This window comes from Berghia stephanieae, chromosome 1 (assembly GCF_034508935.2).
Source record: "Berghia stephanieae isolate SIO BIC M18660-M18661 chromosome 1, UCSD_Bste_1.3, whole genome shotgun sequence".
Classification (NCBI taxonomy): Eukaryota; Metazoa; Mollusca; class Gastropoda; order Nudibranchia; family Aeolidiidae; genus Berghia; species Berghia stephanieae.
The window spans coordinates 95,510,075-95,531,516 of NC_088360.1; the positions used below are offsets into that span (position 1 = coordinate 95,510,075).

General features: G+C 35.0%; 1 pseudogene across 1 annotated transcript in view; it reads left to right on the forward strand.

Annotated features, from left to right (window-relative positions):
* The window catches only part of LOC144962428 (E3 ubiquitin-protein ligase RNF14-like), a 37,088-nt pseudogene that overhangs the window by 8,502 nt on the left and 7,144 nt on the right, over positions 1-21,442 (forward strand). The window contains exons 3-11 of the transcript XR_013643477.1: positions 2,269-2,367; positions 5,367-5,529; positions 5,975-6,209; positions 6,812-6,952; positions 8,775-8,957; positions 10,431-10,530; positions 11,328-11,474; positions 13,469-13,662; positions 18,152-18,314. The product of XR_013643477.1 is annotated as an E3 ubiquitin-protein ligase RNF14-like (transcript). The remainder of the gene's footprint in view (positions 1-2,268; positions 2,368-5,366; positions 5,530-5,974; positions 6,210-6,811; positions 6,953-8,774; positions 8,958-10,430; positions 10,531-11,327; positions 11,475-13,468; positions 13,663-18,151; positions 18,315-21,442) is intronic.

Sequence of the window (21,442 nt, forward strand, 5' to 3'; positions counted from 1 at the left end):
CATCCCCATTCTCATTTAACCATGTTTGAATTATTATTAGAACATCAATAGATCTCTCCTCAATTATATGTTTACTCTCTAAAGTTTTATTGTGGCAGGACTGAGCGTTTATTGTCACCACTTTTAAAATTGGAAGTGATTTCTATTCACTCATAAGTGATATAATAATCTGTGTGGTAGATGGCTGTGGTGATTTATTTTTCGGGGTGGGCCTATGGCCACACTGTGTTGGGATGGCCCTCTGTTTTTGTATCCCTCCTCGACTCAATCGATGATTTGGTTCTCTTGTTTCAACACGGTGACTGTATTTACTTTCATAATTATAACAAAAGCTATCGCTTTCATTGAGTAAAATGTATTCAAAACAATCATTTCTTTTCCTAAGACTTGTCATCGCCGTAGACTGTATGGTGATGTGTGTTTCATTTTCTAGATTCATGATACTGGGCATCGATGTTAGAGCGCCGTTAACACATGTAGTAAAATAAACAATGACTTTGTCATAAAATAATACTTAAAATTATTAAAATTTAGCCTAAAATTCACAAATAATACACTAGTCCTTTGATAAAAATCAGAAATAATTATATCACTCAGGAGACTAAAATGTCACGATTAGATTGGTATAAAAATCCAGATTTGAAAATGTGAATAAGCGCAAACAAAAAAAAAGAAAACCCAGAGCAATTTGAAATGTCTCAGTCTGCAAGGCGTGTTACAATAATGGTAGTCCCTTCATCGTAAACGATTGAGACTTTTTATTGGGGTACATTGGCCAGTCAAAATCAGTAATGAGGATGTATATGACAGGTGCAGAGAACAACCAGTCAGTACACGAATAAAGAAGCAAAGATGGAAACTATTCGGATACGTGCTCCGGCGAGATGAAAATATTCCAGCAGAAACCTTGATGGCTGATTACTTCAAACAAAGAGCCAAATACAGAGGGTGTACACCAACTTCACTTCCAACAACATTGAATCAAGATCTCAAAAAATATCAAATATATTTAGAAACAAGAAGAAGAACTGATTTCAACAACTCAAGGAAACATCCAATTGCCTCAGCATCTTAACACACATGAAGACCTTCAAAAGCTAAGAATACTTGCACTGGACAGAGATTTATGGAAACAAAAATTACTAACTGGATGCTAGAAACAGACGGACACACTCGAAGTAACACACACATCCGCGGCAAATGTCCATAGAGACAGCGCAGCCATATTCATTCATTCATCAATAACCACAAAATATACAACTAACAACAATACCTCCAATAATAATAATGATGATGATGATGATGATAATGGATAATCATGATGATGATAAGGATGTGATGATGATGGTGGTGGTGGAGGTGGTTGTTGTTGTTCTTGCTGTTGCTGTTATTATTATCATAATTATAGTAATAATAATGATGATAATAATAATAATAATAAGAAGAAGAAGAAGAAGAAAAAGAAGAAGAAGAATGATAACAATAATGATAATAATAATAATAATATTAATATTAATATTGATAATAATAATACGAATATAATAATAATAATAATAATAAGAATAATAATAATAATAATAATAATAATAATAATAATAATAATAATAATAATAATAATAATAATGGTAATCAAAATAATAATAATTATAATCATTTTTAAAAGATTTAAAAATAATCATGCCCTTCCGCCACGATATCATAAGGCATTCCAGGAAGAAATATAGATAATTCATCAAACAAGTTGTCTGATGTCAATAGGAATCACCCATGTTGTCGAAGTGAGCAAATTGGGGGTTAATAATCTTGCTCAAGGAAAAAAACGAAAGTGTCTGAAGCGTTGCTCGAACCCGGAACCTTGCAGGTCACAGTGCAATGCCTTAACCACTCGGCCACTTATTAGAATAATAATAAAATATCATACTTTATTTCATCCTTTGGAAGATTCTTTTTACACATGTGATTGATTGAAAATACAATAAATATTTGCAACCATATCACAAAGGATTAATTAGAAAACAATAGATGATCAGGAGTAAAACTAAATGTATAAAGAGTACAAAGAATAAATACCTATGGAATATGTATAAATTTCGTAAATTATTCCAGTCTCTTGACAAAAAAAAGATTAGAAAGTGAATGTGCTGTCTTTATCTTTTCCACCAATTATCTATGTCTTAATTATTTCTAGTTCAGTTTTATGTAAATACAACATATCACTGTAATGAATGTTGAACTTATGATATTTTGTTTGTTTGTTTTTTTCATGAGATTTTGGCCTTGCAATCAATTTACAACACTGATGATTATCACAAAGTGAAATCAATCTCTGAACGAAACGACGACGGTCAGGGACATACTTCGATTGTTGTAAGTATATTATCTAAATTTTGCCAAATCTATTCAGAAGTGGTTTAAAGAACTGAATGCTTTTTTGATCATGCAAATAAGAATACCATGGCCAGTTGGAGGGTGCTTCACAAACTAGGCCCCATGTTTGACTTCCATTCACTGCAGTCTTTATTTCTAAAACTTTTTTTTTTTTCCACACATCTTTATACTATTATAGCTTATCCTCTCCAAGGGCCTGATCAGTCAACATGTGCTTCCATGGTTTTGTCACAATACCCTGACATATGCTTATATTAAAATCTTAATGATCTTTTTTTTTAAGGGAATCTATTAATTATATGTGTGAGAAACGACTTTGACACAAATTTCTATTGATGAATATGTACATTTATATAGCGTGTTTCCACAGGTTTACCATGCTCAGTACACTTCATAATGTTTTATTTATTCCCTCAGCAGGCCACCTGGAATCATATTTCCATTTCATTCAGTACTAGCTGACTGTATTGGGCATTCTTTTAGTACTAACACTCATACAAAATTCCTTCACTGCTTATAATCGTTCACGCCTATTAAATTTGTTTCATAATGTTATCTCTTGTTGTGCTTAAATACAATCAGAGTTTTCTAGTGTACACATTTTCTGATCTATCATTGGTTTTGGTATTTTATATTTCATTTTTTTCCTTGAGCATTTATATTGTGCAATATCCACTTAACGTGCTCAAAGCGCTTTACAAGGGGTCCCTGACCAACTGCAACACGTAACATATAGAACAAGACATGACACCTGTAAGGCGATATTAATTTTTTTTTTTTCGACAGTTAACGACCAGGTACTCATTTTACACCCGAGTAAAGAGCCTTTTCCAAGGACTCAACTATGCGCCGAGTGAGGCTCGAACCCAGGGCCTTCCATTCTGAAAGCGAGTCATACCAGAAGACTACATAGCCGCTCTTTAACTCAAAACAAAAGATTAAAACATTGATGATGATCAAGTGGTCAATTGTGTAAGAAGGACACCGGGGACTGGAATAAACAGTGCCCGTAAATACAGGTTTGGCTTTTACGGTGGTAAAATTTTGCCTTAAGACTATTTGATTTTTTATAGATCATTCAAATTTCTTTTTTTTTTATTAAAGAGGGTGGGAGATTGATAATTATGTCTTACCATATTTTGTCTAATAGATTATAAGTGGCTAACGTTAACCAAACATATCTGCATTTTTAATTAATTCTAACATTTTTTATCATTTTGCCAGCCAGAGTTATTGAGTATTTGACTGCTGTACCTTAAACCTTTTATTGAAATCGAGTAGGCAATTGAGACAGATATATTGTGCATACTCAGATTTTATCATATTTACACCATCCTGATATCTCCATTGGTAGAGAGCTTAACTTGCAAGCATAGGGAACCAGAAGTGATTTTTTTGTTGGATGGCTGTGTTAGATCTTGTGATTTGGTGGAAAGGGTAATGAAACTTGAGTATTTTTATAGCGCAATATTCATTAAACATACTCTAAGTGCTTTACAAAGGGTCCCTAGGCAAAAGCAACAATTGTCATGTTGGACAAGATGTATTGCTTGTAAGGCTATATAGAAATTTTTTTCATCACAGATAATACTATTTATTGCGATGTACTCATTTTACACCTGGGTGTGGTGAGAATGTGAGTAAAAAGTCCATTCCGAAGACTCAACTTTGCGCTGTTCAGAGCAGGATGCAATCCTGGAACCTATCAGTCTGAAAGAAAGTTTCATACCACTAGACCACATCGCCCAACGGACACTGTTTGTTCCAGGGCCCAGTGTCCTTACACAGTTGACCACTTGATCATCATCGTTTTAATCTTTTGTTCTGAGTAAAGGAGTCCTTTGTTTATTATTTTTTATTCTTTTTTGTTAATTTCCCACTTCCCCTTATATAGTCCACTCCGGAAATCGCAACACCTTGGGATTAACGAAAAAGTTGCGATTAACGGAAGTTGAGTTACAACTTACATTTTTCCACTGAGTTTACACAGGCTTGGGACCATTCATGGCCTCATTAATTTTATTTTCTTTTTTTTTTTAAATTTATGATTGCGAATTCCATCATTTTCCTTTGGGTTTGACATGACTCATTTTCTTGCTCAGGCCAGATGTTTATAAGTGTATAAACTCCAACCAGTTTTTGTAAACATTGTTCTTAGTCCACTACAGGCTGATCAATTTGATTGAAACAAAAACCATATGGTAGCCCTGTATTGATTTTGACAAGCAAAAGCAGCTTTGATGCAAACTGACATCTTATTCCACTTGGATTAACTTTCACTCTTTTGTTCTCAACATTAGTAAGAGTCAAAGTGATTATCTGGGATGAGAGACAATAAGCTCTCACCAAGCTCATTGGTCACATTGTACAGTTGTCAATCCCAAAACAATGGATATCGCTGTCTCTCTTTACAACTGTCATCGTTTACCTGTTGTCTAGACTATGCCAGTTCCCTCTCCTCCTATCTAATGGTCACAGATGACTGCACAAACCCATACTGCAAAGCCCCGCCTTCTTTTGTTTCTAATAGAGGTGACACACCACTGTAGCATTAAACCCCACCCACTCTCGATTCATGATTTCACCTGTGATGAATTCTAATCTTGAGATTTTGTTTGATTGATTTCTTGAATGTGCCACTTTTTGAGGTTGAAGTTTGTTGCGATAAACCAGTGACTTTTATAAAGAATTAATTCTGTTTCTTGCGAAATGAGTTTAGATTAACCGAAAGTTGCAAGTAAGTGAGTTGCGATTATCTGGAATGGACTGTATATATGTATATTTATATGTGTGTGTGTGTGTGTGGGTTTGTTTTTTTTGTGTGCGTATGTATGATATATTATACTGTTTTATTATATTTCGTTTGTTCATTTATCCATTTTTGACATACATTAAAATGTTGCTTATCATAGGCTAAGATTGAAAGGTCCGAATTTATTGTACAATTAGCTCAATAGATTTCTCTTTTCTCTTCGAAGGTTTCTGTCAATGTAAAACCTGTTTGTGAACTCATCCATGTTCACATTGCCCTGCCACATTAGTTTGATGAGGATGAACAACTTGGAGCAGCAGCAGCAGCAAACGAGCAGCAGCCAACATTTCCTGAAAATGTTAAAGTAAAAATGAATAGATCCATTTCTGGTAAGCTTTTATATTTCTCATAATTTCCTTGATTCAGTGATATAGAATTTCAGTGATCTTTTAAGCTCGGAAACAGGAGACTTATATATGCTTTAAATTTAAAGCAGAATTTTTCTTCTGATTCTTAAATCATAAACAAGGAACAAACTTTACATTCAATAAAACAAATATATACATAAACTGGTTCTGCATTTGTGGTTACGAACTTTTCAAGTTGTAAATGATTGAACTAATTATTTTTTAAAAAGATGTTGTGGCAGACTATCAGTGTTTCAAATTATTCAGGTAATATATTTTAAAATTAATAAATGGCCTCAAGTCTTAGATTGTAAATCATTGCACCAAAGATCTGTAACAGATATAAACTTTTTTTTTTAATTGGGGAAGAATTGTCTGTAATCAGAGTTGTTATTTATTTATTTATTTATTTATTTTTTGTATTCAGGTAGGAAATGGGAAGGATCTTTCGATGTTAAGTACCTGTGTCCTATGCACCTTTACATCACATTTCCTCACTCGTACCCATCCCATCAGCCACCAGACTACTATATCAGTTGTCCTTGGTTAACATCACTTCAAATACAGGCATTATCAACCACACTGAATCAGCTTTGGCAAGAGGCTTCATCTATGCCGATCGTTTTCACATGGATTGATTGGTTGGAGAATAATGTATTGGAGTAAGAGAGTTTTTCATTACATGTATAAATCTTTTCATTGTTACTATCTCTCAGACAAATTGAGAGATCACATAATACAAAATACTGATCAGTAATTGAAGGTACATAAAATAATGTAAAAGTACCTTTTAAACTGTCCCTAAAAGGATAGGTCTTCGGAGCCATAAGACTGAAATTTTATTTGGGTTTTTCTAGTGTTATAGTTACAGTTTCTTGCTATCCTTCAGAAAATACAAACGTTTATTGCAAAGTACCTTTTGCCAGACCTAACTCCTAATCAAAGATAGGTGGACAGAGGAGAAAAGAACTTAACTGAACCTGGATCAAATACCTGACCTTGTTTTGTGAGTACTCACCAATTTTGCTATTGGGGCCAATTGCTGACTCTCGTGGAAATAAAATCTGACCAAACTACAGTGTTGTTAGAGATATTCTGCTTCCAAATGAACCTGTCTAATATATTGGGGCACACTAATAATTTAATTTTCTTCCATTTTTATTATGCACTTTCTTGAATACGGTTTTCGTGTTCCTGCTCCTAAAATGTAGAGAGAAAAAATCCCAAAAGAACTAAGCCCTTAAAAAACAATTTGCTTTTTCAGACATCTTGGTATCTCAGAACATCTAACACTTCATCGTCATCATTCTAATGAGAGTTCCCCAAGGAACAGTGAGGAGGCATCAGCAGATGTGATAATACCATGGGAGGAGGAAATAGGACAGATCGTGGCTGCTCTTATCCAGTAAGGATATTTTATAAATTCAAGTTTGATTTTAGTCTCCACCATTTCCACAAGGATTTCTTAATGTCAATTTTTCTAAGTACTTTATATTTTTTGTCCAGCACCTAACCTTAACAAATACAGTAGAACTCGGAAATAGCGAGTTCGACGGGTCCACTCCTGATTACTCGCTATTTCCGAGTTCTCGCTATTCCCGAGTTGCCAGGAAAGGTTATAATATTGCTGGTTATTCCCCTCAGTGTGTAATTTGAGTAAAAGCCGTCGCCCCTATTTCAATTTCTTCACAGAAGTGGCAGAATGCTTGGTTTTTTGTTGTTTTGTTTTTATTTTTGTGTTTTTGTTTTTTTTTTCAAGTAAAATCATGACTTGAAAAAAAAACAAGAACATAGAAGTGTGTGTGTGCGTGTGCGCGCGAGTGTTTGTATGCACTCGGCATGTTTGATGAGGTAAGCAAGCGCATCACTCAATCACTGACCCATTGAAATAATGGTTCCACACTCCCCTCTCTCGCTGATCGTGTCGTTCGTTAACGAATGCTACTCGCTGACCGATGCTGCGAAGTGAGGCATGTTGACATGTGCTTACCTCGCGCGTCGCAGTGGCACCACATTGGGTGAATAATTGACCCCCACCCACAATACACACACAAGCACACAAACCCAACCCTCACCCAAATTTGTTTCGCCTATTATGTAGCCCTACTACTACAGACTAGGCTACTATGTAATATTACTCGTAACGAAAAATAAGAAAAGAAAAGAGGCTAGGCTAAAAATATTTAAATTGCCATTGTCTCTGGTTTTGCTTTACTTCGTTCACAGTCCTAGGCTGGGGCAGGAAATGCTCGTTATTTCCGAGTTGACCTCTTTTTCATACTCGCTACTTTCATGCTCATTTTATTGACTCAAATAAGGGGAAAAAACGGGGATTTAGATTTTACTCGCTATTTCCGAGTTCTCGCTATTTCCGAGTACGTTACTTTCATGTTCTACTGTATCATGTAAATCGTTTTGCAGAAAGATTTGATGAGACATTCTAGAGAGGGGAAAAAAAGCCAAGTTAAAAAGAGATTTAATAAAAATGTGGCCTTTTTGATTCGACTTTCTCTGCCATTTGTTGTTCACAATTTTGAAGACACTCCTGAATTTATGTTTTCCAGCAGTTTTAAACAAAATTTATTACATTGAAGGACAGTTTTCAGTAATCTACTCTAAAACTAAAAGTTTTGATAACCGTTCACTTTGTTGATTGTTTTAGGAAACATAAATTTTGTTTTTTAAAGAGTTGATAGTGTCATCAAAAAGCCACGAGGAATGCTGAAACATTTAATTTATTTTAAAAATAAGTTGGTTTATTGCAAAGCTTTGCTTTTAGAAATAAGGATAGATGAAAATCTGAAGTTACTAAAGAAGCCTAAATTCAGAGTGTTTGTTTCAAGAGACACCACTCTCTCTAAACCATTGGTGACTCAGCAGGACATTTTCTCAGCTTTAATCAAAGTCAAGCAACATTGATTATGGTCAGTCATTGGCTGACAATTGTCATCACACTCTGTCGTTAGCGTTGTATCCTCAAGTAAGGCGCTTTACAAAAGTCACCCCACTCAACTCAGATGTGATTGAGTACCTTATTACATGCAATGTCAGATATTGCAAGTCAGCTAGTACAAAAAGAATGCTCATCAGGCGGCTTGTGTATGTCCTCCTTTGGAAAAAATGTAGCATTATGAAAGGCATCAAGCATTGAGAATCCAGTGCAAATGTGCTTGACAGATGTTTTATATTGATTTCATTTTTAAAATAATTCATTACTTTGATTTCAGATACAACAGAGACCTTGAAGATATTGAGTTCTGCCAAAGCCAACATGAATGTGAGGTTTGTTTTGATGAGAAACCAGGGACTAAATTTTTTAAACTGCGGGATTGTGATCATAAATTCTGTCATGAGTGCATGACAGCTTTTTGTGAACTGCATGTCAAAGATGGTACTGTTGAAGAATTGAGGTATTTTTTGTTATCGATAATAACATCTCAATCTGGTATTACGTTAATCCGATACCAAAAATTGAAATGAATGTCAAAATGATCTGAAAATTAAATTTGGGATTTTTAATGAGGTACCAAAAATTGAAATTAAAGTCAAAATGTCAGAAAATGAAATATGGGATTTTTCAGTTTTAGAAGCTACATTCATCATCATTGCAATAGAAGTAGAAGAAGGCTTCAATTTAGAATTTGCATTCAATTTTAAGTATCTGGTTTTCCTTTGACATAATATCAGATAGAGGTGATTGGTCATAAATATTTATCACGTATGAGGTAGTTCAGCAGTTTGATATCTTGTCTTGCAACAAACTCAAGTGATGTTGAGCTTAATCAATGACTGCATTGGTGGCAACGATTTCTGAACTCTTTTATTGTATCGTGTTCTTGGTTAAGTCAATTTACATGTATTATCGCTCATGGTTCAGCTGTTAATGAGTACCTGGCAGCAATCAGTGAGTGATATTACAAGAGGGCTAGTCCAAAAAGGCATATAATAGGCCACTTATGCTGTATGAAATGGAAATTTGTTCCAGATGGTCTACCTCTGGGAATAAATTAGCTATTGCGAAGTGCATTGAGCATGGAAAATCTATGGAATTGCAATTTGTTAAAATATATATTAATTTTATTATCATATTCACAAATTGATATTGAAAATTGAAAATTTATGAACCAGATATGAATGAACTCCATTAAATAATTAACAGAATACAGACATATCTTTTACCAATTAATCCGTCAAAGTGCTGAGCAGACATTTCAGCTGTTGTCTCTTGAGGCCTTAACAGCAGCAAGTTAGAAAATATCCCAAAGCATTTGACTTCATATAAGATATATAATGGCAACAATTCTTAATACTAAAGGCCCATTGTGAAGAAATTTCCCTTAATTGCTTGTGTGTTCTTTAGGAATTTCTGGAAAGAACAATCATCCAGTTTATAGTTTGAAATAATCATTCAACTTTGAGTAAAGCATTGAAAATTGTGTAAAATGCTCTAACTCCAGAGCCTGAAAACTATCACTAACCATACTCAATATTTTCCAACTTTGAAAATGTCAATTCACCATGGACACAACAATAAGTTGACACAATACAATGACGCTTCCATCTATATTTGTTTTCAAGCAGACTTAAGATTTTAGATATATCTGTGAAATTTGTGAGAATCTATATTTTCACAGACATTTCACAGTGTTCAGGGTGACCCTTTCAAGCAAGCGCCATTGTTCAGGATGCTTTATGTTCTCTTCTTTTGTTCAAAAATGAAAATTATGTTATTTTCCGTTTTCTTTTTTGGCAGTTTTAATAAAATAAGGCCCAATAAAAGCCCCATTTGACCAGCTTGAATCTTCGAATCTAATTTATGTTGTGAATCCAAGACCATATCTTCATTCACAACTTTATATAAGTATTAAAATATAATATTCCAGGTGTCCTGATATGAAATGCAACACGCTCATTCCACCATATGTGGTGCAATCAGTCTTGGATCCAGATGCCTATGATAGATGGGAGAAACTCCTGTTACAGGTACGCTCCAAGTTTTTAAACAAACATCTTGAAATTGATTCCATACCAATATGCCCTTCAAAGATTAAGAAAAAATATATATTATATTCATAAAGATTCTTTTAAAAAAAATAATGATGATGATGATGATGATGGTGGTGGTGATGGTGAGGATTAATGATGATGATAGAAATTATCTTTAATCATCCTAGAGGAAAACTGTCCATAGTTTCTGTCACACACTAAAAAGACCCAAATAGCCCAGGTATCAACTGCAGCACAGAACCATAAAGTGACGAATTCTTACTCAAGGAAAAAAAGAGATGCCAGCAGTGGGCTCAAATCTGGTACATGCAGATCCTTATCTACTTAGCTATCTCACTCCATGGTAATGATGATAATGATGACGATGATTATGGTGGTGGTGATGATGATCAATGGTTAAATAAAAAATAATGGGACCATTTGGTTTCTTAGATTTTTGAAGATTGTGATTATGTCATTCATATAAATATATATGCCATATTCAAATCACGGGCTTTGATATGATTTTATTTTTTAATTCGGAAGAGAGGTTAAACCCAAAAACAAACAAATGGCTAATTCAAAAAATTAAAAAAGCTGGAAAACAAAAAGTAAATATGGTTTAACCTCCTTGTCTTTGTCTGCTGTAGTTGCCAAGAGATTTTATTTTTAATAACAGGTAAAAAGAAGAGAGAGAGAGAGAAAAAAAAATTTAAAACAATGCTAGTTTGATTTGCTCAGTTTACTTCTTTACTTTGGAATAATGACCTTCAAAACCTCCTTTTTCATGGCAGAAAACGCTGGATGCAATGGGAGATACAGTCTATTGTCCCAGATGTCAGAGTCTTGTAATTAAAGAGGAAGATGAAGATCTCCATTTAGGCCATTGTACTTTCTGCTATTTCTCCTTTTGTACTCAATGTCAATTAATCTGGCATCAGGTAATTTATTTGCTTATTTTATAATAAGATGGTATTTTGTGATATATTATTTTATATTTTGATTTCTGCTTAACAAATTTTAATGTTAAGAATCAGAAAGTGGTTTCAAAACTGTAACCTTAACCCTGAAGCCAAAAAATTCATTGTCAATAGCCTCTTGGTGACTTCTTATAGACAGAACACTCAGTAAATAGAGTAATTAGCCTTCCCTAAGATTGACGTATATTTATATATTATATATATATATATATATATATATATATATATATATATATATATATATATATATATATATATTATATATATATATATATTATATATAAACAAAAAATATATAACGCACAACAAGTATTAAGATCTGTATGATAAGGTAATATTTGTTGTCAATTTTGATATAGTGGGCCACGGATAGAAACAAGGGTTATGTGGCTAGAAAAGTCCCCATTATAGTGGCATTCCATAATGTCCATGCACTACCCATCATTACTTCCATCACTGTCACCACCACCTCTCATCTTCCTCTACCTTGTACTTCAGACCAATACATCTTCCTAATCCCTTTTTACTCACTCACTCACTCACTCAATCCTCTATTTGCTGTCGGGTGCTTAAGCCAATAGCGAGTGATCATCAATGTTCTCGGTCTTTCGCTGCATGAGATGCAATCTTTATGATGAGGCCCTGGGCTTTTGATTTCTCTCTGTAGGGGTTAAGGTCCTTCTCCGGGTTTCATTAGGTCTACTTTGGTTTCTTTTTCCATGTGGAGTTCATTGTAATGCTGTTATTTGGATGCAATCCACTGGCATCTTGCAGACATGACCAAGCCACTTTGACACACACACACACACACACACACACACACATACACATACACAAAAACAAAACACATTATCTAACAAAGGGAGATCGATGGCATCTTTGGTTTCTGTTCAATGTAAAGAAAAGCAAAAGAATTTTTTTTCACAAATGGACAAATGAATCACTGTTTGAGATTTCCTTGTTGGTGTCAAAAAGATTTGAGACTGTCGTGTTGTCAATGCTATGAAATTAGAGATATTAAAATGGGGAATTGAGATGGGTTTGAGATTTCCGTGATTTTGAGATTTGATTGATTGAGATTTCTAAAGTCCCAGTGGATAGATATGCCTGCAAAATTTTAGAAGAAAAAATAATGAAATTAAAAAATATAATCATTGTTGCTGATATGGATGAATAATGAGATATAATATATCTGAGATATACAATAGGATAATATTGTCTCTTACATAGACCTATCATAATAGATCGGGAGGAAAGTAAAACTCATTCATATCATAAGACAAGATTTTAGACCACATCCACACAAAAAAAGATTTCTTCGTAAAATCCAAGATATTTTTTTTAAAGTGAAGGGGTTTATGACGTTTGTGACACATTTATGTCATTTCAGCGCAGAAAGTGTAAAAATTCTAGAATTACAAGTAAAGGTACCCGAGAAAAAGTAAGACAAAGAAGACTGGTTCAAATCGGGAGCTGATAAAGATTCCAAGAGCAAACTATTAGTGTTCTTAGTTTGAGATCACCTATAAGTACAATCCAGACACCAACACAGGATCCCACTGAGATGAATACACTCAAATGTTCACAGAATATATCCAAAACAGAAAACATAACTAACAATACACAACAGAGAGATGATTAACAAGGAGAGAAAATCATCTCCCAAAAATAATACTAAACATTTGACTGCTTCCCTCTCAGCTATGGACTCCAGCAAAGGCCAGAAGAAAACCAAGCAATCCCATTCCAAGACAAAGACGGAAAGAAACTTGAAAAACAGATATAAGGGGGTAGAAGACACAAGTGGCCTCCTGCCCACATGGGAGGTCAAAGTACCCAACCCAGAAAAAGTAAAATGGAAATTATCACAGGATAGGCTATCTATGAGTGTTCCAAGTAATTATTACACTGAAAGTTTATGGATGTGATATTATCTCTATTTATATTTTCTTCAGGGTTCTGCATGTCAGACCGATGAAGAGCATCTAGAAAATGTCCAGAGAAGAGGGACAAATCTTTCTAAGACAGAACAAAAGAAGTATGATGAGATGGTGAGGAAGATGGAGGAGGAAATAGCTTCCAAAAGTTTGAAGAAGAAAAGTACTTTGAATTGCCCACAATGTAAAATTCCTGTGGAGAAAAGTGGAGGGTATGATGCTTATTATTGTTTTATATTTTGTTGTTGTTTTTTTTAAAATTATTATTACAGAGATCCAAGTTTTCAGTGGATCCGCTGAATCCTGTGGTTTCAGTTATGTCCATGGATTCTGTGATCGAAACATAAAAATTTCTACGATCAAAAAAAAAAAAAATTAATAAATCCGCCCTCAGAGGGAAAAAAATTCCACAATCGATGACAAAAAACAAACTCCGCTAATCCATATTTTTCATTTCACAGCTCTTTTTTTTTTTTTTTGAGATTCAATTTCCAATATTAAATGCATTTTGTTTTCTTGCATACGAGTTTTTACAAAACATCAGAATCACTGGGCGAAAGAGATTTCCCTCCAGTCTTTGTTTCTCTTGTCTACTTTCACTTTTCTATTGGCGTGTTGAGGTCAGGGTTGCAACAAGATATGAAGTGAGTAGAAAAGTGCCAGAAGACAATGGAGAATAAAAATTTTTTTCGCGGCGGTGGTGGGGTTTGAACCTGCGACCTTATTGGTACGACAACTCCGCCTGGCAGGTGAGAGCGTGGCTCTACCGTGTGAGCTATCCACGAACACTTAAATATTCGTTTCAAACCCAAAGTCATTTCTAGATCCCTCTCTCACCCACTTCTTGAGATCGCCGATTCGTTCACCACCATCGCGAAGTAATTTTGACCAGCAGTTAAGCTTAATAGCCAATATTCTCATCACAAACATATAACATAGAAACGATTGAGACATTGAGTATGCTCCGGTGTATGGGGTGAATTTTTAATTCAGAAAAGTGAGTGGAGCAGGCACTTATGTTGGTAACAACAAGATATGAAGTGAGTAGAAAAGTGCCAGAAGACAATGGAGAATAAAAATTTTTTTCGCGGCGGTGGTGGGGTTTGAACCTGCGACCTTATTGGTACGACAACTCCGCCTGGCAGGTGAGAGCGTGGCTCTACCGTGTGAGCTATCCACGAACACTTAAATATTCGTTTCAAACCCAAAGTCATTTCTAGATCCCTCTCTCACCCACTTCTTGAGATCGCCGATTCGTTCACCACCATCGCGAAGTAATTTTGACCAGCAGTTAAGCTTAATAGCCAATATTCTCATCACAAACATATAACATAGAAACGATTGAGACATTGAGTATGCTCCGGTGTATGGGGTGAATTTTTAATTCAGAAAAGTGAGTGGAGCAGGCACTTATGTTGGTAACAACAAGATATGAAGTGAGTAGAAAAGTGCCAGAAGACAATGGAGAATAAAAATTTTTTTTTCGCGGCGGTGGTGGGGTTTGAACCTGCGACCTTATTGGTACGACAATTCCGCCTGGCAGGTGAGAGCGTGGCTCTACCGTGTGAGCTATCCACGAACACTTAAATATTCGTTTCAAACCCAAAGTCATTTCTAGATCCCTCTCTCACCCACTTCTTGAGATCGCCGATTCGTTCACCACCATCGCGAAGTAATTTTGACCAGCAGTTAAGCTTAATAGCCAATATTCTCATCACAAACATATAACATAGAAACGATTGAGACATTGAGTATGCTCCGGTGTATGGGGTGAATTTTTAATTCAGAAAAGTGAGTGGAGCAGGTCAACTTATGTGGTAAACATAATGGTCATATGTGGTAAAAGTGCCAGAGCATGGAGAATAAAAATTTTTTTTTGGTCATCTGTGGTCGAAGAATATCTAAAATGCGATGTGGGTTGAAACGAAATGGCGATCTAGCAAGTGGTGAGAGAGGGATCTGAAATGACTTTGGGGATTTGAAACGATATTTAAGGTTCGAGGTGTACAGTAAGCCACGCTCTCACCTGCCGGCGGAGTCTACAATAAGGTGCGGTTTCAATCCCACCCGCCGAAAATTTGTCATTCTCATTGTCTTCTGGCACTTTCATACTCATTTCTGTTGTTACCAACATAAGTGCCTGCTCCACTCACTTTTCTGAATTAAAAATTCACCCCATACACCGGAGCATACTCAATGTCTCAATCGTTTCTATGTTATATGTTTGTGATGAGAATATTGGCTATTAAGCTTAACTGCTGGTCAAAATTACTTCGCGATGGTGGTGAACGAATCGGCGATCTCAAGAAGTGGGTGAGAGAGGGATCTAGAAATGACTTTGGGTTTGAAACGAATATTTAAGTGTTCGTGGATAGCTCACACGGTAGAGCCACGCTCTCACCTGCCAGGCGGAGTTGTCGTACCAATAAGGTCGCAGGTTCAAACCCCACCACCGCCGCGAAAAAAAATTTTTATTCTCCATTGTCTTCTGGCACTTTTCTACTCACTTCATATCTTGTTGTTACCAACATAAGTGCCTGCTCCACTCACTTTTCTGAATTAAAAATTCACCCCATACACCGGAGCATACTCAATGTCTCAATCGTTTCTATGTTATATGTTTGTGATGAGAATATTGGCTATTAAGCTTAACTGCTGGTCAAAATTACTTCGCGATGGTGGTGAACGAATCGGCGATCTCAAGAAGTGGGTGAGAGAGGGATCTGAAATGACTTTGGGTTTGAAACGAATATTTAAGTGTTCGTGGATAGCTCACACGGTAGAGCCACGCTCTCACCTGCCAGGCGGAGTTGTCGTACCAATAAGGTCGCAGGTTCAAACCCCACCACCGCCGCGAAAAAAATTTTTATTCTCCATTGTCTTCTGGCACTTTTCTACTCACTTCATATCTTGTTGTTACCAACATAAGTGCCTGCTCCACTCACTTTTCTGAATTAAAAATTCACCCCATACACCGGAGCATACTCAATGTCTCAATCGTTTCTATGTTATATGTTTGTGATGAGAATATGGCTATTAAGCTTAACTGTGGTCAAAATTACTTCGCGATGTGCGTGAACGAATGGGCGATTCTCAAGAAGTGGGTGAGAGAGGGATCTAGAAATGACTTTGGGTTTGAACGAATTTTAAGTGTTCGTGGATAGCTCAACGTAGAGCCACGCTCTCACCTCCCAGGCGGAGTTGTCGTACCAATAAGGTCGCAGGTTCAAACCCACCACCGCGCGAAAAAAATTTTTATTCCATTGCTTCTGGCACTTTCTACTCACTTTCATATCTTGTTGTTACAACATAAGTGCTGCTCACTCATATTCTGAATTAAAAATTCACCCCTACACGGAGCATACTCAATGTCTCAATCGTTTCTATGTTTATGTTTGTGATGAAATATGGCTATTAAGCTAACTGCTGGTCAAATTACTTCGCGATGTGGTGAACGAATCGGCGATCTCAAGAGTGGGTGAGAGAGGGATCTAGAAATGACTTTGGGTTGAAACGAATATTTAAGTGTTCGTGGATAGCTCACACGGTAGAGCACGCTCTCACTGCAGCGGAGTTTGTACCAATAAGGTCGCAGTTCAAACCCCACCACGCGCGAAAAAATTTTTATTCTCCATTGTCTTCTGGCACTTTTCTACTCACTTCATATCTTGTGTTACCAACATAAGTGCCTCTCCACTCACTTTTGAGGTCAGGGTTGCGAGATTGGCCCCATTTTTGGTCCAAATTTGAGGTGGCCTGAAGAGTTTTGGTTTCGCTTTTTGGCCTTTTTTCAAGTTGGTAGATTTATTTCTACCAAGTGACTGATAGTGGTTTAAATCCTTTGAAATTGACTTAAACCAGAACTACAAAATGGACATTGTTTTGGCCCATAGTTTATTGCAATCTATTAATAGACCTGCTGTACATGTACTTGTGGTTCAAGCTAAAATCTACCTACCTATGTCTTTTATGAAATTATTTTAAAATAATTAACTATTATAATGGATGGTAGCAAAAAATATCATTCCGCGACAGACTATTTTTCATTGGTTGGAAAATTTTCTAACTTGGATCCTTATTATTATTATTATTATTATTATTATTATTATTATTATTATTATTATTATTATTATTATTATTATTATTATTATTATTATTATTATTATTATTATTGTTAATAATAATATTACTATTATAAATTAATTAGTCAATTATTTATTTATATATTTTTATTTCCTTAAAATTATTATTATCATTATTATGATTTTTATGATTATGATTATTTTCTAATTGTTATTATTATTATTATTATTATTATTATTATTATTATTATTATTATTATTATTATTATTATTATTATTATTATTATTATTATTATTATTATTATTATTATTTAGTTATTTATTAATCAATCAATTACTTATTTATATATTTATTTATTTATTTTTATTTCTTTAAAATGAATATTATCATAATTATGAGTTTTATGATTATGATTATTTTCTAATTATTATTGTTATTATTATAATAAGAATAATAGTTATTATTATTATTATTATTATTATTATTATTATTATTATTATTATTATTATTATTATTATTATTATTATTATTGTTGTTGTTGTAACTATTATTTCTTTATCATTATTTTTGTTGATGTGGTATGTGCACCATTTTTCTATTCATCTATTTATTTTACAGATGCAATAAGATGACATGCAAATGTGGTCAAAGCTTTTGTTGGCTATGTGGCAAATCTATAGGAGGTTATGAACATTTTAGAGAAGCAAAGTGTTTTCTCTTTCCCGGTCAGACACCTGTATTTGATGAGCAGTTACAGCGAAGGCGATTTATGCCACCTGATGTAAGTCTGTTATAAACATATTCCGTAGACATGTCATAAGCTGTCTCCTTCGTTTTTCAAAGGTCGTTTTATAATTTGAGGACAACATTTTAACTGAATAGTGAGGAAGAAATAATCAACAGCATGCCAAATGAATACATCTCTGTTCGAGCTTTACTAATGCTTGTTTAAACTTAGTCTATTTGCCACTTTTAGACTCTTTAAAACCGTCCTTTATTCATGTGGGGCGAAGTGGCTGAGTGGTTAAGGCATTGCACTGTGATCCGGATGACCCGGGTTCGAGCCCCGCTTCAGGCACTTTCGTTTTTTTCCTTGAGCAAGATTATTAACCCTCAATTTGCTCACTTGGACAATATGGGTGATTCCTGGTGATATCAGACATCTTGTTTGATGAGTTATCTATATTCCTTCGTGGAATGCCTAGGCCACGATATCTTATGATATCATGGCGCAAAAGGCATAATTTTTTTTTTATTCATGTATTTGTTTACCCAGTGACATGCAAATATAATTCACTTATCAACTCACATGTTAAGTTCTAGCTCAAAGTTTTAAATACATTAATCAGTCCTGATAGTTTTCCTTGGATCCGTGATTTTGGAGTCAGAGGAGGAATTTCTCCCTTTTAAAAAATTACATTTCCTCCAATCAAATGTGCTGACAGTGAGAGACTTGATGTGTTGTGGAACAAAAGGTGCAGTTTCTCACTCTCCATAAGTTAGCTGGAGTATCAATGATACTTTATCATAGTTGGGGTTAGTACAGTAAAAATGGGTCTTAAAATAAAAGGCAATCGTTCAAAATTTGCCTCCTTTTTGTCTTTTTGTCACCATCAGCACTGATTAGTGTTTGCTAAAAAAAAAAAAAAAAAAAAAAAAAGAATGATAAATAAAGGATGTTTTTACATGAAATAAAAGTCTTAAAAGTGGAAAATATTATAACGCTGTCCAGCTGTCAGCACAACTGGTTACAAATTATTATAAACAGCAGACTTCACTAATAAAACCACTATATATTATACTCTCTATGTCCCTACAATATCTTATCTCTGAGTCCTGAAATTGACATTAAAAAAAAAGATACTAAGATTTGATATGCTCATGATAATAATCAAGGGCCAATTCTTTTGTTTGATGTATTACCTCTGGGAAATACATTTTACTCAAGTGTCCTCATGTTTTCTGAGATTTGTTTTAATTCAGAGGGCCATATCCATTATATTCAATGTGATGTTGCTTATCATCCATACCATTTTTTTTACACAGCTCACTGCATTGAGAAATAAATTTTGCTCATTACAACTAGGAAATATATTATTATTTGATAATAGCTCCTATTATATTTTTATCTGAAGAGTAAGATTAATGTAATGTGCCCTGATTTGATATCTGGAGAAGACAGTCCTTCATATTATTCTACTATGACGTGGGATGACGGCTTGCATGTTTCCCTGACCTTGTCAATTTATAATAATTGTAATTGGTGCTGGATTTGTCACATGATTGAAACCAAAGTGGAGCCACTCCAAATCTCTCTCCAAAAGGTCAAATGATTTTGTATGTAACTTTTCTATCAATAACATTGACAAATTACTACCGGTTGATGACACCAAACCAACAACATGTCTTGGATGTGGAAAAAAACTGGAGATTCATGAAGCATTTGCTGTGAAAACTGAAAGGAAACTGCAATGCAGATACCACTTTCTTATACATCCAGGAGAACAATGCAAAAAGCAAGAGGCAAGATGAACTCATGGGTTGTGTTTGGTATCAGCAAGACTAGGTGGCTACTTTGAGGATGGCATTGACTGAGATTTACATCAAGGAAGAGTCAACGTAAGAGGCCACACAGAGGATTGAGTTGTCCATATCTAGAATGTCTCCCTGATACCAATGTTTGAAGCACAACGTCCCGTAACTTGTCTGGAAGCCAATCAACTCCCTTCTCACCACAGCTAAATTTGCAACCAATGTGAGGGAAATTTAAATCACGTGGTGCTATAATGTCACATAGCTACTACTACCAGCAACTTCATGCTGTCATTGACTATGGAGGAGCTGAAGATAGCACCTTGCTGATGGGAGATTTCCAGGGAAAAATTAGATTGATTAAGATAACACATGTTTTGAAGATATTTTGGGAACACATATTGATTTAGGGGCCTTTTGTCTCTGGTGAAAACTTGGAGAAATGAACAAGCGAAAATTTGTGCAGCTATGTGGTCTAGTGGTCTGACACTCGCCTTTGGATCAGAAGGTCCTTGGTTCAAGTCCTGCTTTGAGTGGCACATTGTTGAGTTTTTGGAAAAGGCTCTTTACTCACATTCTCTCACCATACTCAGGTGTAAAATGACTACCTGATCATTAACAGCATTGTCTCTGTCAGAAAGAACATATTAATATCGACTAACAGGCATCATTTCTCATCCTTGATGTTATTTGTTGTTGGCCAGAGACCCTTGTGTTGAGCACTTTGAGCACATTTAGTGGATATTGTGCTATATAAGCGCTCATAATGCTCAAACATTGAGATAAATTTATATCATTTTGATACTTATATAACAACACTAACACTCGAAAATTGTGTAAAGATTTAAATGAGCCATAATGTTTTGGAATACTGGCATTGAAAATTTCAGGCTAAACAAAACAATGAAATTATGTTTTAGTCTCGCATTTAAGAAAATCTGCCAGTCTATTACCTCTTTTATTGACAATTAGAAGAATGAATGCAAATTTCAACCCAAACTTTTTAATTGCCATTTTATGCTACCATACCCTGGAATCCATGTATAATGTCCATGTCCATTAGCCCACATTACGCTCGTATAAGGTTACAGCTTAAGGCAACAGAAAGCTACGCTAGGTCTAGTTCGTGAAACTGTGTGTGTGTAATTGTGTTTGTATGTGTGTGTCCTGTCTATGAGCAACTATGGTACATAATTTTCAGTAAATATATATAGGCGTTGTTGCAGGCCGAGAGTGTGTAGTACAAAGCACAAACACACACACACTCCCACACACACACACACACACACACACACACACACACACACAAGCACAACGATCTACTTGAGAGTGACGGAGAGACACTATAAAACATTTTTAAAAATTGTAAATTATGCC